Genomic DNA, 15,872 nt, shown 5'->3' with positions numbered 1-15,872 from the left:
CATAGAGCCTTCACAGGACCAAGGGCCTCTACTCCCATTGATGACCAACTAGGCCATCCTCTGCTACATATGCTGCTGGAGTCATGAGTCCCACCATGTGTACTCTTTGGTTGGTGGTTTTGTCCCTGGGAGCTCTGGGGGTACTGGTTAGTTCATATTGTTGTTCTTCCTATGGGGCTGCAAACCCCTTCAGCTCCTTGGGTCCTTTTTCTAGCTCCTCCATTGGGGACCCTGTGCTCCATCCAATGGTTGGCTGTGAGTATCCATCTCTGTATTTGTCAGGCACTAGTAGAGCCTCTCAGGAGACAGCTATAACAGGCTTCTGTCAGCAAGCACTTGTTGGCATCCACAATAGTCTGGGTTTGGTGACTGTGGGATGGATCTCCAGGTGGGGCAGTCTCTGGATGGTCATTCCTTCAGTCTCTGCTCCACACTTTGTAACTCCTTCTATGAGTATTTTGTTCCCCCTTCTAAGAAGAATCGAAGTATCCTTTGGTCTTCCTTCTTCTAGAGTTTCATGTGGTTTGTAAATTGTATCTTGGGTATTCTGAGCTTTTGGGCTAATATCCACTTATCAATGAGTACATACCATGTCTGTTCTTTTGTGATTGTGTTACCTCACTCAGGATGATATTTTCTATTTCCATCCATTTGCCTAAGAACTTCATGAATTCATTGTTTTTAATAGCTGAGTAGTAATCCATTGTGTAAATGTACCACATTTTCTGCATTCATTACTCTGGTGAGGGACATCTGGACTCTTTCCAGCTTTTGGCTATTATAAATGAGGTTGCTATGAACATAATGGAGCATGTGCCGAGGACAACTTTTGAGAGCTGTGTCTCTCATGAGTCCCGGGGGTTGGATCGGAGCCAACAATCAGGCTTGGGGACAGGCACTTTTACCCTCAGAGCCATCCCGCAGGACCTTACATGATTTTCATTGTTATGTATTGTCACGATTAACTTATTGTCCCTGATCTTTTAATGCCCTTAATCTATAAAGTAGACTTTCTCATCAGTATGTATGTACATGAAAAGCAATACATTCAAGGTTGGGACTGTATGGTACGTGTTTTAGGCATTGCTAAAATTTTGGGAATGTTTCTGTGCATGAGAGGCGACTGTTGTACTGTTGGGGAAACTCCAAAAACTTTTATGGAAACCTTTTTACTAATAGTCTTCCCCTGTAATTCATAAAATGTTAACAAATCTTTTTTTTTGTTGTTATGGGAAGGGGAATTCTATTTCCAAAGTATTATTAACAAATCCTGGTATTGGTTCCTGCAGGTCCTGGGCTGTCACTCTGACCTCCTGCCCTTGCTCTATTAAGGGGCCAAGAGGGAAGTGAAAAGAGGAAACTTGAATCTCTATTAAAAAAAAAAAAAAAAAAACTGTCATGAGCCTAGACTTATTTTGACCTAGACTTGCTTTTAATCTAACCCCTTGGTGGTCAGAAGATTCAGTCTCCTAAACTCATCACACACACACACACACACACACACACACACACACACACACACACACACACATACACACACACACACACACACACACACTCACACAGAGGTATGTAATACAGAAAACTTTGGCTATAGATGACTAATTCTGTGTCAAAGGCTGAGAAAAACAGAGTGATTGTCTCAGGCTTCTCCTTGCACTCTGCCCATGTCACTTCTCCAGTGCTTGCACATTATAAATGCCTGGCTGATGTGGAGCCATGGCAGAGCATCTTTTTTGTTTGTTTGTTTGTTTTTGAGACAGGGTTTCTCTGTATAGCCCTGGCTGTCCTCGAACTCACTTTGTAGACCAGGCTGGCCTCGAACTCAGAAATTCCCCTGCCTCTGCCTCCTGAGTACTGGGATTAAAGGTGTGTGTGCCACCACGCCCCAAGGCAGAGCATCTTTTAACAAATCAAGCAAATCAACAAATGCCAGTACCAATGCCCTCCCTCTGGTCCATTTTTCTGGTGGGTTGTATAAGCATTCTTTGGAATGCTAGAGGCCTCACAAATGTTATTCTAATGAAGTGGCTTATCTCCATCTCCTCCTCAGCCCTGGGTGAGAAGGGGGATCACAAAGAATGTCTCCCTGTGTTTCTCAGAGAGTGACAATGGGGAAGCTGAACTGCTATCAACAGGTCACTCTTGAAGGTGGTCCTAGAGGCCAGTTTACCACTACAGAGTCACAACAAGATACCCTTGCTAAAGGTGAAGTTTTAGTTTTCTGTTTCATCATAAATGAAAAGCTCAGCCAGTCTTTCTTTAGTTCAAGGTCCTGTGAGAGGATTTTTAATGAAAACGAATTGCTAAAGCACAGAACAAGTGTGTTTATGAGAAAGCCCAGATAGAAGACTTGGCTAATTCTGTGTGTCTGTTCACATTAGAGCTAAACAGTGCTGAGTAACAAAGACTGGTCATTTGTCATTACTGAATACCTGATTATAAACGGAGCAGCCATTTCACAGATACAGAACGTCTGGGAAACACTTCATAAGGGTTTATTAAAGAAACATTTGACCAAATAGGCAAAGTGGATCCTGACTTCAAACTCATGGGCTAGTTGAGCATTTTCCTTAAAATTATGAGCAATGTTATTATAGCTCTGTCTCAGCTGAACAGGACATATGAAAACATGCATCATTCTTGGGGATCATTCTACTGCATAATCAGAACTTGGGTAACGGTTGAATGGGGACATTTGTTGCCTGCATTCCTGTTCTCCTGTACTGTTCTAAGGAGGGAGGGAGGCTCATTCTCTAGTCACTAGGCGTCGACATATGCTATCTTCATTTTCTCCTTCTACTAAAAGCTGCTTTAGAGATCTGATGAATTAGGTATAAATGACTACTGTTAAGGCTTAAAATATTACCTTTCCTGGGATTATGGCTTTGCTCTAGAGAAATAAACCCCGAGGGAATAAATGCAACTGACAGAGTTTCAGGTGAGTTAAGGCGGCAGGCGACTCTTAGTCAGAGTGGTAGTCACAATAGCCCCCAGCAGGAATTTACATTTAAAAAGGCTAGGGCCAGGGCAAGTTTTAACCTAGAGATGGGGTTTCATGTTATTTAGGCTGGGGTTAGGTTTGTTTCAATCTGTCCTACTACCCCTTTCCTCACATGGTGCTGTAGATCAAACCCAGGGCATGGGTTCTACTATTGAACTACATAGGGAGTTACATTTAGTAGGGTCTAAAGCTACAGGATGCAGTAGTACTGGAATCCAAGGAGTCAACCTGAGTTCTCACTGGATGGAAGCTGCTTCATCCAGGACACTTTAGGATAGTGACCTTTTGATCATAGCCTTGCCATTGAGCTCTGATCAAACTCCAAACATTTTCCAAAGATGGTGTAAAACAAAACTTTCTCATGTCCGTTGAAACAGTCTGTACAAATACGCTGTTTTTAAAATATACAGTGGTTAAGATCCCTATTAGTATAAAATAGAGTCCCAAGTTGAAATGACTAGTTCTGCCATTCCTGGGGCTGTCATCGAGTGTTTTCAGAGACTGCTCCGAAACCCTGGTACCACTGTCCTCTATGGTAAGAATCTAACGCTCGTGTGGGTTAATTCTAGTAGTTTTGGGTGTAGCTAAAATGCTTCCACTTCTATTCAAAATGACTTGAATATCTTTGGAATTATTCCAAGTATTTGTCTCTGGCGTAGAACTCGCTTTAGTAAATAATTCTTTGGTGGACTTCGTGAACTCTTTCCCTTGGATGCAAGCCAAAACTCATCTGTAAGGCATATAGCTTTTTATTCAAAGTTGGTGATGAATAATTATCTCTGGGCTACAGACGGAAGAACTGAACCAGTGGCTTGAAGGACCCAGAGGCTAATTACCATCCCTGTGCATAGTTAATACAGCAGAGTGGGGGTGGACTATGGTTTGCCCAGAATCTATTCCATTCCCTCGGATAAAACAAGGATGTTCTGTCTGCTAACATACTTAAAGCAGTAACTGTAAAAAACGGCAATGTTATGGTTGAAGCTTTCTAAGCCATATGTGTTGACAGAATGCTTAAGTCTCTCTCTTGCAATAAACGCAAACCCTGCCAGGCAGAACTAGCAGGGCCAGCGCGACTGAACGACTGCACGCCCGAAAGCGTAGGGGCTGGAAGGCTTCGCAGCGCTCGGAGTGCATCCAATGTTTCCTCTAACAAAAGGCACCGTCTTGAGGCAATTTCGCGGGCCACGCTCCCCCCCCTCCCAGCATCAGCTTTGTCTCCTCGGAGGGGGCCCCCAGCCGCGTCGCCGCTTGCAGCAAGCTCGGAGGCCGGCCCGGCGTGGGAAGAAGCTGCACGGAGCAGCGGCGGTGGTTTCCTGCAACCTGAGCGTGCCATTAGAGGCTGTCGGAGTGCTGCCGCTGAAAGGGATACCTGCTGCCTGGAAATCGGGGCTGCACTCGAACAACCTCTTTGCACCGATTACGGTCGTACAAAGAAACTCGATCGCCCGGGGCCGCGGAGGCCTCGCGGGGTCGTGGGGAGCGGAGGGGAGCCCGGCGGCCCGGGGCCTCGGGAGGGTAGGGGGCGGGCCTCCCGCCGCGCGCCTCCCCGCCAGCCCGCGGTCCCCCCCACCCCGGCCCGCGCCCCCCGCCGCCGACGTCGGCCGCGTAGAGCCCGTGCGCGCTGACTGGCTCGCGCCGGCCTTCGCCGGGCTGTGGGCGGTTGGGGCGCCCCCGCGGGAGGCCGCCCCGCCCCCGTCGCCTCCGCCGCCGCCGCCGCGCGCAGCCTCGGCCCCCTTAGCCGCCGGGGCGGTGGCGCTGTTGCCGCCGCGGCCTGTGAAGCAGAGACTCCCTCCACCCCGGCCCGGCCCGGGTCCGCCTCCTCCTTTCTCTCCTCCGCCTCGCCTCCCTTCTCCGTCTCCCGCTCGAGAGTGAAGGTGGCGCGGCGGCGCGCGACGCAGCCTGGGCCCCCGGCGCGGGCCCGCGAGCTCCCGAGGAGACCGCGCCGCCGCGGCCGCGACTGCGACCGCGACCGCGACTGCGACTGCGACTGCGACCGCGGGGAAGGAGGACGGAGGAGAGCGCAGGGACGGCGGCGGGAAGCCCGGAGGATTCGAGCGCGAGCGGCAGAGACAGGGCCGGCCGGTCGGACCGCCCGACGGACGGTCGCCTTCCAGCCTGCGCGGCCGGTCGGCTCCGGCTCGGGGCGGCGGGGACCGGGCGGGCGCAGGGCGCGGCCGGCGCACTCGAGACAATACCCGCGCGGCGCGGCTGTGGGGGCGGAGGCCTAGCGCGGCCCAGGCCCGCCGAGCTCCGCGTCCTCGCCCCCCGTGGGCCGCGCGAGGTCCCGCGGCTCGGGGCGGGCGCCGTCCCCTCCCCCTCGGCGGCGCGGCGCAGCGCGGCGCAGCGCGCCGCCCCGGGGTTCCGGGTTCCCGGGCCCCGAGTTGGAGCCTGCTTTTCACCCAGGCAGGAAGTGAGTTTCGCACGGCAATTCCGGGCGGTGTCACGAGTGAAAAGTTTTTTCCTTCGGCGGAGGAGCGAGCCGGGGCTGGGAAACTCCTGACACAAGTCGCGAGCAGGAAGCCAACCCGCACCCCAGCCCCCACCGGAGCAGCCGCCGCACTGCTGCGGGCGGGCGGGCCGGGCAGGCGGGCGGCAGCTCCACATCCGCCTCGTCCTCGCGGGAGCCTCGGCGGGGCCCGGAGCCACTGAGGAAGGGCAGGGAACCATGTCAAGCCGAGCCTCGGGACGGCTGCCCTGAGACACCCGGAGAGGTAATTTCTTTCTTTCTTTTTTTCTTTTACGGGAAGCGTCGAACCAAGTTCGTGGGCCGGAAGCGACGGTACTTTAAGTCCACTTCGCTCTGCCCGACTCGTCTCCCTTCTTTCTCCCGCGCCTTGGCATTTTAGCCGCCGACTAGTAGAACTGATTTCTCCCCCTCGCCCCGTCTACCGTCTGGATTCCTTTCTTTTAAAGATGGGGATTGTAAGAATGCGGTGGGACGAAAAGTTTTTCAGCCATCGGAAGAAAGAGTTCCTTTGTTGAGCAGGAGGGCCAGGAGTTTTAGTGCTCCGGGACGTATACAATGTATATCGAGTTGCTGAGGCTGGCAACTTTTGTCTCCGAAGAAAGTTGAGGCTTCTGGCTGCCGGGAGTGATTGAGTCGCTCTCCCTGAGATGGCTGCCACATTTGTTTATGTTGGTGCCGACTGTTTTGGTTTTCGCGTTAATCCTCCGCGGAGGTCCTTTCGGTAGAACTGCGTCTGGTTCTTTGGACTTCAGAAACCGGCTGCCTGCCATTCCCGATTGCTTTTTCTGGACGGCGAAGGCGCCGCTTGTAGTAAGTCGTGCGTTCTTTTCCGTCAGTAGCTTACAATGCTTGTTTGGTTACTTGATTGAAGATGAGTAGCTGCTAGATTTTTCTTGAAACTGGCGTTCTAGGAAACAGAATGTCGTAAAGATTAGGGATAGGGACGGAGAAGGATATGGCTACAAAAACAAAACAAAACGCCAAACACCTGCAAGTAGTTGATTGGTCAGAACTTATATGCAGTTCCGATTAGGAACAACATCGGAAGGGAAGCGAAATAAAACCCTTAAGATTTTCGGGAGAGTCACACTATGCGGAAAAAGTGGCGCTGTTTTGCAGCTGTATGTGTGTTGGCCCATCTGTTTTTGTTTGCTTCTGCCTAATAAGAGATAGATACGGACTGTTCGGGCAGGAATTCGTGAAACATGGCAGACATTCCACCAGTCAGACTTAGGAACGCTTCTGAACCCATGGAGTTTTCTGTATGGGTAGAACTAATTTTGGTTGCAGTAAACCCTGCTGTCTTTTCCCTTAGTAGTGTTTCAATTGTGTCTTTTAAAGTTTATTTTGCTCCCCCCTCCCCCAAGTACTTCTGTGGTAAGGGAGGTGACAGATAATACTGTATTTTAAATAAATATTTACTATAGGTAGATGTAGCTTAAGCTTAAATTGATGTTTAATCAGATGTTACCAAAATAATTACCAGAAACCTGAGGAAAAAGAGTTGACTTCCTTTAGTTGGAAAGAGGAAAGGTAGGATTTAAAGATGAGGACCAAGTGAGCTCACAACTTGTTCATGGCTGTTTGGCTTCCATTAAGTACATTTCAAAAGGAGAGTCGTCCCAGTATTTATGTTGTTATTAGGGCCTGGTCTCTGGAGGTTTTGTTTTCATTTTTATTTTATTGGTGAGATTTGTCAACCATCAATCTCTTTCTGTTAAAAGTCAGATTGCTTTATGAAGGAGTTTAAAGTGCATACCTGGTGGACTTTATGATTTGGGGACATATAATTAGGCAGCAAAAGAGGTTAATCTTGAGCATATGAAAGAGGGAAACAAAATAAATGACATTGAACTTCGCTTTCCTTTTATGGATTCTACTTGGCTTCAGCCTCAGAGCCTTAATAGAGCAAGTCTTTTAGAGAATGAACACTTTGCAAAGATGTTTTTGTGACATTCCGTTTTGTATAAAGTATTATGTCACTTGAAAATGCCTATTTAACACCCCTACCCCTTAAGGAAATAGGTTATTTTTGAAAGAGTAGTGTGTTTAGATTTTGACATGTTGAAAATGAGATGTTCTACCTTTGTGAACCTTTGATTCTCTTTTTCCTCAACAAGGCACTTATTTTGCAGTTAAAATTGGGTAAATTTAGCATCAAGTTAGCTTAATGAATTTTAGGTTTTATACTATTCTCAAGGAATATTTTTGGAGTCTTGTTTAAAATGAAGCAATGGATTGAAAAGAGATTTCTTACTTAAAAGACAGTAATTTGAAGTCTTTTCTGAATGGCCTTAAAATTTATGTATTTTCAGCCTTGTGTGAGGGGAAGCCTCCCCTTCCTGATTAAATTGTGAGATAAAATACTTCCAGAGGGTTTGCCTGCATTGCAGAGAGGCTTGTTAAAGAAAACAATCATGAGCTTTCAAAGCTTCACCTGGTTCAGTATTAAGACGATTCCTTGCCATTTAAGAACAAGCTATTTTTGTCAATGTCATGTATAAAATGCTTCAAGAGATTTAAGAATGCAAACAGTTTTTATTGTGCTGTTTTTAACTAAGTAATAACTATAGAGATATTTTACACTTATTATTGGTAATAAACCTCTGAAATTTGGTTGTTTTAGACATTATATATATTTTTTATTTTTGACTCTTTTCATTTCAAAAATACTTTATAGTAAACACCATCTACCAAGGACCATTCTTTAGATCCTGAGAAAATTAGGTACTTATTTGGGCATTTATTTGAAATAATTGCTTATCAATAATATGATTTTAGAGTTTCAGTTCCTATTTATTATAGGAAAAGATTAGGGCAATCTTTACAAAATATCTGTGATTATACAGAATTTAGTGAGTTGGATAGCAAATGCATTTCTTAATAATTGTTGATATTTAGAGTTTCTTTAAATACACCTACTTTGTTGCTTCCATTCTAATCATGACTCTGTCTTATTCATCCATTTTTTTGTTTTGTTTGTTGTTGAACAACCACCCACAACACAGAATGGCTTTCTCACTTCCTTTCTTGACAGCAGTGTTACACTTTCTTAACTGTTCATAATAGATTAATTCTTTTTTGTTTGTTTGTTTTTTTCAAGACAGGGTTTCTCTGTATAGCCCTGGCTGTCATGGAACTCACTTTGTAGACCAGGCTGGCCTCAAACTCAGAAATCCGCCTGCCTCTGCCTCCCGGGTGCTGGGATTAAAGGCATGCGCCACCATGCCCAGCAATAGATTAATTCTTGAATGCACATTATTTTTGTTGGAGTACAAAATGTATATATGCATTCTGTTCTGAGCTACCTACATTTGAATTAGGGGAATTTCATTTTTCCTTCACACGTATTCTCTCCTTCCTCAGCACTGGTCTTACCTCCTCTCATTGTACTTCATTTTTCAGGTTTACAGTTTTATCTTTCTCCTCTCTTGGGTTTCCTAATTTTAAAGCCTGCCATTACTCAACTCTCTCTTCTAATTCCTTTTTTTTTGAATTTTTCTTTTATTAATGTGCTAGTTTATCAAATTTTTCCATGTTCATCAAAAATCTAGTTATATTTTGCTTTGCCTCTTTTTTTCAAAGTTCCTTAGGCCATGCATTTCTCCTCAAAGTGTTTGAAATATGAGACAAAATAATTGATTTGATCAGTCTGTTTAATTCTGATAATGTTTGCATTCCAGCTCAGTGTTTATTCATGTTTATTAGTATACCACTTTGTTTTATGCTGTATCATTTTTCTTGTCCTGCCTCAGTGTCTATGCAGTCAGACTTTTACAGTTGTGTGCCTTTGTCTCCATCCATAATTGCGTTGCTACTCTACCACATTATTTTTGTCACTTCCAGTTTTGTTCCACTGCATAAAGTCCTTGACATGCATTGTAAATGATAGTGTGAAAGAGAATAGCAAATAAGAACATATGAAAGTAAACAGTGAAATAAAGCCCTACTCAATATGAACTGTATCCATCTATGAATTTAATTGTATAGCACGTTTTAAGAAACCCTAGGAAACAACAAAAATGCATTGTGTAATCAAAATAGGTATAATAATGCCTGTGAAGTTTATTCATGGTGACACTCTTATTCAGATCTTTGTGCATAGTGAGCTATTTCTTGGCTTCTTGGTGTGCTAGAAGGATTGAGAAAGGCACATTGACAGCACCATGAAATTATGACTGATGAGTATTACAGCGAGCGAATGGGAAAATGGAAAGAAGATCGAAGAACTTAGAAAGTACAGATGTTCTGAACTTATGATGGGACGGCATTGCGTGCCGACAAACTGATCATAGCTGGAACTAATCAAGAGTGTACTCGTTTTAGCACACCTACCAAGTGTGATGGCTTAGGTTAGACTCCTTACCCATGCCCAGAACACTTCCTAACCCTGCAAAGTCAGCTCACACAAAGCTTAATTTATAGCAGGTGTTCAGGATCTCCTGTAATTTATTGAGTACCTGTATCAAAAGAACTTTGGCAACCCAGTTCACTATAGGGTATTATTGATTCTCCTGATTTTTTTTTTTTTTTTTGTGGTTTCTGAGAAACACCATACCTTGGATTACTGGTTGAAGGAAGTGATCAAAATTAGCTGGGCAGTGGTGGCACACGCCTTTAATCCCAGCATTTGGGAGGCGGAGGCAGGCGGATTTCTGAGTTCGAGGCCAGCCTGGTCTACAGAGTGAGTTCCAGGACAGCCAAGGCTACACAGAAAAACCCTATCTGGAAAAACCAAAAAAAAAAAAAAAAAAAAGAGTGATCAAAATTTTAAATAGCTGTGCTGAGTGTGTATCACTTATGCACTGTAAAGTGAAATAGCCATGAATTGCACCTTGTTATTCAGACCAGTTGTAATCTGAACTACTTGTTTTGGGACGGAATGCTGTCTTTACATTCATTTGCAGGTTGACGGAGTCTCTCTGTTATAATGTATGATTGTGAGAAATAGTAGCAGTTTTAAGATTATTTGGTGTTTTGATCTTAGAATTTCCAGTACTTCTACAAACTGAGATCCTCTACTAGTTTGGATTTGTGTCAGCTATTGATTACTAATTTTTTTTAAAAGATTTATTTATTTATTTATTTATTATATGTAAGTACACTGTAGCTGTCTTCAGACACTTCAGAAGAGGGAGTCAGATCTTGTTACAGATGGTTATGAGCCACCATGTGGTTGCTGGGATTTGAACTCCAGATCTTTGGAAGAGCAGTCGGGTGCTCTTACCCACTGAGCCATCTCACCAGCCCTTGATTACTAATCTTGTTAGTAATTAAAATTTAAAAACCATTGCCTGCTAACATTGTTCTAGCAAAAAAAAATTATTTTCCAAAACAAATACAGTTGTGACATGTGGATTGTTTCATGGATATTTAGGTCCCTTATATAAAATGTCATAGTAACATACTGTATATATTCTATTTGTATAGCTCTAAGCCCATTTACTAGAAATATTTTAAGACGACTTTAGATGACTTGTATTACTAAATCCAGTGTAAATACTAAGTAAATGATGCATTGTTTAAGAAATAATGACAAGAAAGAAAAGTATATGTATTCAATACAGATGCAATTTCTCCCTGAGTATTTTCATCGTGGTTGAACTTAGGGATTTTGAGACCTGACTATAATAGAGCAAAAATAGGATGGTTTTGCATTTTTGCAAGTGATTTATGTTGGACTTAGTGTAAAGCATCTCAAATCTCATATCAGATTTTTCCATCTGTTGCAATATGTTGTTTTGATTGAAGTATATGAAGAAAATCTAGCCCATCCAGTTATATTTCTAGGAAAGGGAAGAATGTTTTCAAACACTTGTAGATACTTATGGGGTATTCTGAGTTATGGCAGAATCTTAAGACTTAATCTTCCAGCTCACTCCTTGGTTTTCAGCTCTTAATAATTTGGTTTTTGAAATACAGTTCCTAAGAATTTTTTTTCAAAGAGGTTGGTTTCTGTTCAGCAGTATTTTGTTCTACATATAACCTAGAATCTCTGAGTTATTAATTTTTAAAAATAACTTCTTCCATTTCCTACTTGAAATTTGATCTTGTGCTTGGTAGATCTGTTGTGGTTTTGGGCTTGGTTCAAATATTATATTTCTTTTTTTTCTAGTAGATAAAGTTTTTATTAATGGCCTACCATGTGCCTTATTGATATATCCATCTTCCCAGCACATGTGAATACTTGTTCTTGCTTTGGTACTTGTTAGAAGGGGAGGGTTGTATTAGTGTGTTCAGCTTATGTGTTAGGATGTGTGGATCACTTACTTGGCTTTTTGGTACAGGTGTTTCCTGTTCTGCAGGGGATGCCTTCCTATATCCAGCATCCTGCTGGCTTGTCAGCTTTCCCACAGGACAGATAGCTAGCTATATTGGAGCTTCAGCCATTCTATTATAATTTTGTCTACAAGCTGACTGCTCAGATACAATTCTCCTAATCCTTGCTTTAAAAATCTCAGTATCTTTGGAGATACATTCCATGCTTGTTTTCAGCACCTGCCCCTTACATGTTTAGTGGTAGTTGTACTTGTTTACCTTTTGGCTATAAAAGGTATAAGACTGAGTGGTTGCCTGTAACCACGGAGAGTACCAAGCCCTGTAATTGTATGCCTTTTCTGTCTTAACTAAGCACTTGACATATAGTGTGGTTGTAACTTTTTTTTAAGTTTAATTTTTTTAGTGGTAAATACCAACTTTGAGGGCCTCTACTGCCAGGCAGGTAGTCTACTAGGTGACTATCCCCAGCTCTAATGGCTGTAACCTTTGCTGTTGAAGGTAGAATAACAAAACTAGTGTGAATATCTTCACAATTTTATAGATAGAAGGAACATTCCTTGTTACTGACCTGGAGACAGGGTGTTATATAGCATAGACTAACTCAATTCACTGTGGTAGCTGAGGTTGGTCCTGAACTTCTGATTCCCCTGCTTTTGCTTTCAAAGTGCTTGGGATTATAGGTGTGGACTACTATACTGCTCCTGGCCATATGATGGATTCTTAATGTGGAGTTTAATATATTTATTATTGAGAACTTGTACCTTTTTACTGAAAAGGAAATGTGTGTGTGTGTGTGCCTTACTAGCCTATTTACATTTTGAGCCCATTAAATAAAATAGCACTGAAATACCTCTGCCATGTATTTGATGCCCTAGATGGCTATGAAGTAACTGACAGGTAGGGTGTGTACCCTGCGTGGATGCACTGCACAAAGTGATAGTGTGTCATTTTATTTTAGAATTGTTCATTTCTGGAATTGCCTATCAAATAGTTTTAGACTATGGCTGACTTTAGGTAACTGACTATAGGCTGTGGAACTGAATAACCAGGACTGTTTGATTCATTTGATGTCATCTTCCCTCCCAATCCTCGGTAGTCTGATTACTCTGTAGATACATACTCTTCCCAGGTTCTTAAAATGGCTACGGACTTTTTGAACATTTTTCTCTTGTTTGAGATTTTTCTTGAGTGTGTGTGAGAGACTGATCTTAAACTCACTTGGTAGCTAAACATGATTTGATCTTCCTGTCTCCATCTCCTGAGTGCTGTCCTTAGAGGCATACTAGTCCTTGTTCCCAGGAATAGTTTTATATGGTACTGGGAATCAAATCCAGGGCTTTGAGGAAGCCCAACAAATAGTCTTTACCTGAATTATATCCCTAGTCTTTGTCTTAAGTTTTGAGGCAAGACATACAAATTGAATCTATTTGTTCTTTAACCTGTTTGGCAATAAATAGCTCATCTGATGCCTTATCACTCTGAAATACTCCCATGTTTCTTTCTTATAAAGAAGGCTCTTTGACACAATCATATCAAGACTATCAGAGGTAGAATTTAACACTACCTGCTAAATCCTATTAGTTGTCTTTCTGTGTTACAGTGGCTTGTCGTTCTCCTCTTGCAGTCTGCAATAGTGTCTGCCTTTCAAGGTACTGATATGTTTAACAACTGCAAGCTTCATTGTTTTGTTGAATATTCCATCATTTTTAGTGTCTTATGTTTTTGTATTTATTTCTTACGGATTTCATAATTAGAGTTTCAGGATTGACTCTGAGCATCTTTATCAGGCTCTCTTGTGTTCTTATGGCATTGTACCAGGTACCAGGCAATCCCATAGCTTGTCCACTACTCATACTCAGTGACAAAGGTGGTGATTGCCAAACTTCTTTCAAGTTTTTTGTTTGTTTGTTTTGGCTTTTTGAGATAGAGATTCTCTGTGTTAACAGCCCTGGCTGTCTTGGAACTCACTCTGTAGACCAGGTTGGCCTTGAATTTAGAGGTTCTCCTGCCTCTTCATCCCAAGTGCTGGGAATAAAGGCATGTGCCACCTCTGCCCACTTTTTTCAAGGTTTTTTTTTTTTTTTTCCTTTTCCTATTTGTAATTAGTATTTTGAAACTAGGTGTTTTGAAACATGTAAAATTTTTTCCTCATTATATTTTAAATTTACTATATTTATTTAGAGTCAAAGTTTCCTATTCACAGTGTTAAAATTCATTTTTATTAATTTTTATGCTCATTATTTTGTGTAGGACTGGTGATGGAGCATGGTAGGCTAGTCCACTCCCACAGAGCTGTGCTCCCAGCCCTCTTGTTACTGTTTAGCTAGTGAGGACTTCTTCCACTTGGCTTTTTAAAATATTAATTTTAGAATGTAACTATGCTTTTTAAATGTTCTAAACAGATCTGCTACTATGTTGTTATTATTTTAAAGATCTGTCTATCTGTGTGCGGAAGTGCTTGCTTGTGTAGGTGCAGAGGCCAGAAGGTATCCTTGTTTGCTATCCTGCTCTCTGAACCTGAAGCTCTTGTTTCTTTGCTTTTCTTTTTTCCCCTAGGCTGGAATCTAGCAAGCTTCAGTAATCCTATTTCCACCTACTAGGACAGGCTCACTGGTTTCAGGCTTGTGCAGGATACCTGACTCGTTATGTGGGTACTGGGATCTGAACTCCAGCCCTCATGATTTGTGTAGCAAGGACTTTTAATTATTGAAACATCTCTCTAGACCCTCCTTGGTTGTTTTAAGAGGAAAATGGTAGTTAGGAAGCAGTGCCTGGGTACTTGTATTTACTTCTCTAGGGGTACTACCCTAGGCTTTCCAGGGAGGCTTTTTATGAACACATATTTGTGTTTATATCTATGTGACAAAACTATGAGTTTACAGTAACACTAATTCTAGTCTAACAAACAGGGTTTTAAGTTACTTAAAAATTTTTTGTTTTCATTTTTTGAGAACAGCACCTTACTATATAGCCCTGGCTGTCCTGGAACCTGCTCTGTTGACCAGGCTGGCCTCGGACTCAAAGATCCACCTGCCTCTGCCTCTTGAGTGCTGGGATTAAAGGTGTGCACAAACACTGCCTGGCTGGCTGGCTTAATTAATTAATTAATTAATTAATTGCTTTACTGGGAATAGGACTTGGGTTTCTACTATTGACATGTATCTTTAGTCTTGGTTTTAGTTGCCCAGGCTAGTCTTGAACTCACTCTGTAGCTCAGTCTTGAACATTCACTATTCCTACTTCAGCTTTCTCAAAGACCCCTCACCCTGCAGCAGCTGTAATTACAGACTTCTGTATCCTTAGGTCCTCATCATTTTTGGTTCTTTATCTGTTGGGTTTTGTTCAGTATTTGTAACTCATCTCTGACAATGAAAAGTAGTCCCCTCCTTGGTGTGTGTGTGTGTGTGTGTGTGTGTGTGTGTGTGTATAATTGATGGGAGCTTGTGAATGTGTTGGGGAAGCCAGAGATGGGTTCTCTTACTGAACTGCAAACTCACCTTCTTGGTTAGGCTGGCTGGCTCTAACCCCCAATTCTGAAGATAGGAACAAGATTGCAGAGCAGGTACTCTCACTCATGGAGCCTCTCCCTAGATCCTGTTATGCTGTGTTGAAATTCTGTTGTTTATAGCATTTCAAAGTTCAGAGCTTTACATCTACCTGATAAGGATACCCTTGGTTTTCAAACCATAGGTCAGTTTTAAACCCTGGAGTAGAGGTTTTGCGCCAGGACTTGTGTGAGAAACCTGTAATCTAAAAATGAATTCCCCCTCACCCCTATCAAACTTATCATCTGCTGTTGAATTAATAGGTTGGCCTTTACTATCCTTGAAGATTTTGGACATTACTTAAGGGACATACCAAGATAATCTTACGTGATTAGATCTACTTTTAAACTTGAAAGAAAGGCCAAGCAAGTATCTTGAAAGTATTTCATGGGTTAGGTTTCCTGTGGTCTGTGGGGTCTCCGTGAAGTGTAGTTTATTGTTTTGGTATTGTGTGCTAGGAGGGGTTCATAGATAGCAGATACTGTTTGGTATGTCCTAGGTAAGAGAAAGCCATTTCTAAATTAGAGACCATTGTAGTCACCTTTTTCCCCCCCCCCCCCAATCCAGGAGTTAA

General features: G+C 42.9%; 1 protein-coding gene across 4 annotated transcripts in view; it reads left to right on the top strand.

Moving 5' to 3' along the window:
- The first annotated feature begins 5,361 nt into the window (after window positions 1-5,361).
- The window catches only part of Erbin (erbb2 interacting protein), a 98,400-nt gene continuing 87,889 nt past the window's right edge, over window positions 5,362-15,872 (top strand). For 3 of the 4 annotated variants that reach the window (XM_021208599.1, XM_021208595.1, XM_021208593.2), the window contains exon 1: window positions 5,362-5,718. The gene's annotated coding sequence lies outside the window, so the exon portion shown is untranslated. The remainder of the gene's footprint in view (window positions 5,719-15,872) is intronic. The other variant, XM_029544035.1, reaches the window with a different exon arrangement.

The sequence above is a fragment of the Mus pahari genome, chromosome 11 (genome assembly GCF_900095145.1).
Source record: "Mus pahari chromosome 11, PAHARI_EIJ_v1.1, whole genome shotgun sequence".
Taxonomy (NCBI): Eukaryota; Metazoa; Chordata; class Mammalia; order Rodentia; family Muridae; genus Mus; species Mus pahari.
This window is presented reverse-complemented; position numbering and strand designations above follow the sequence as displayed.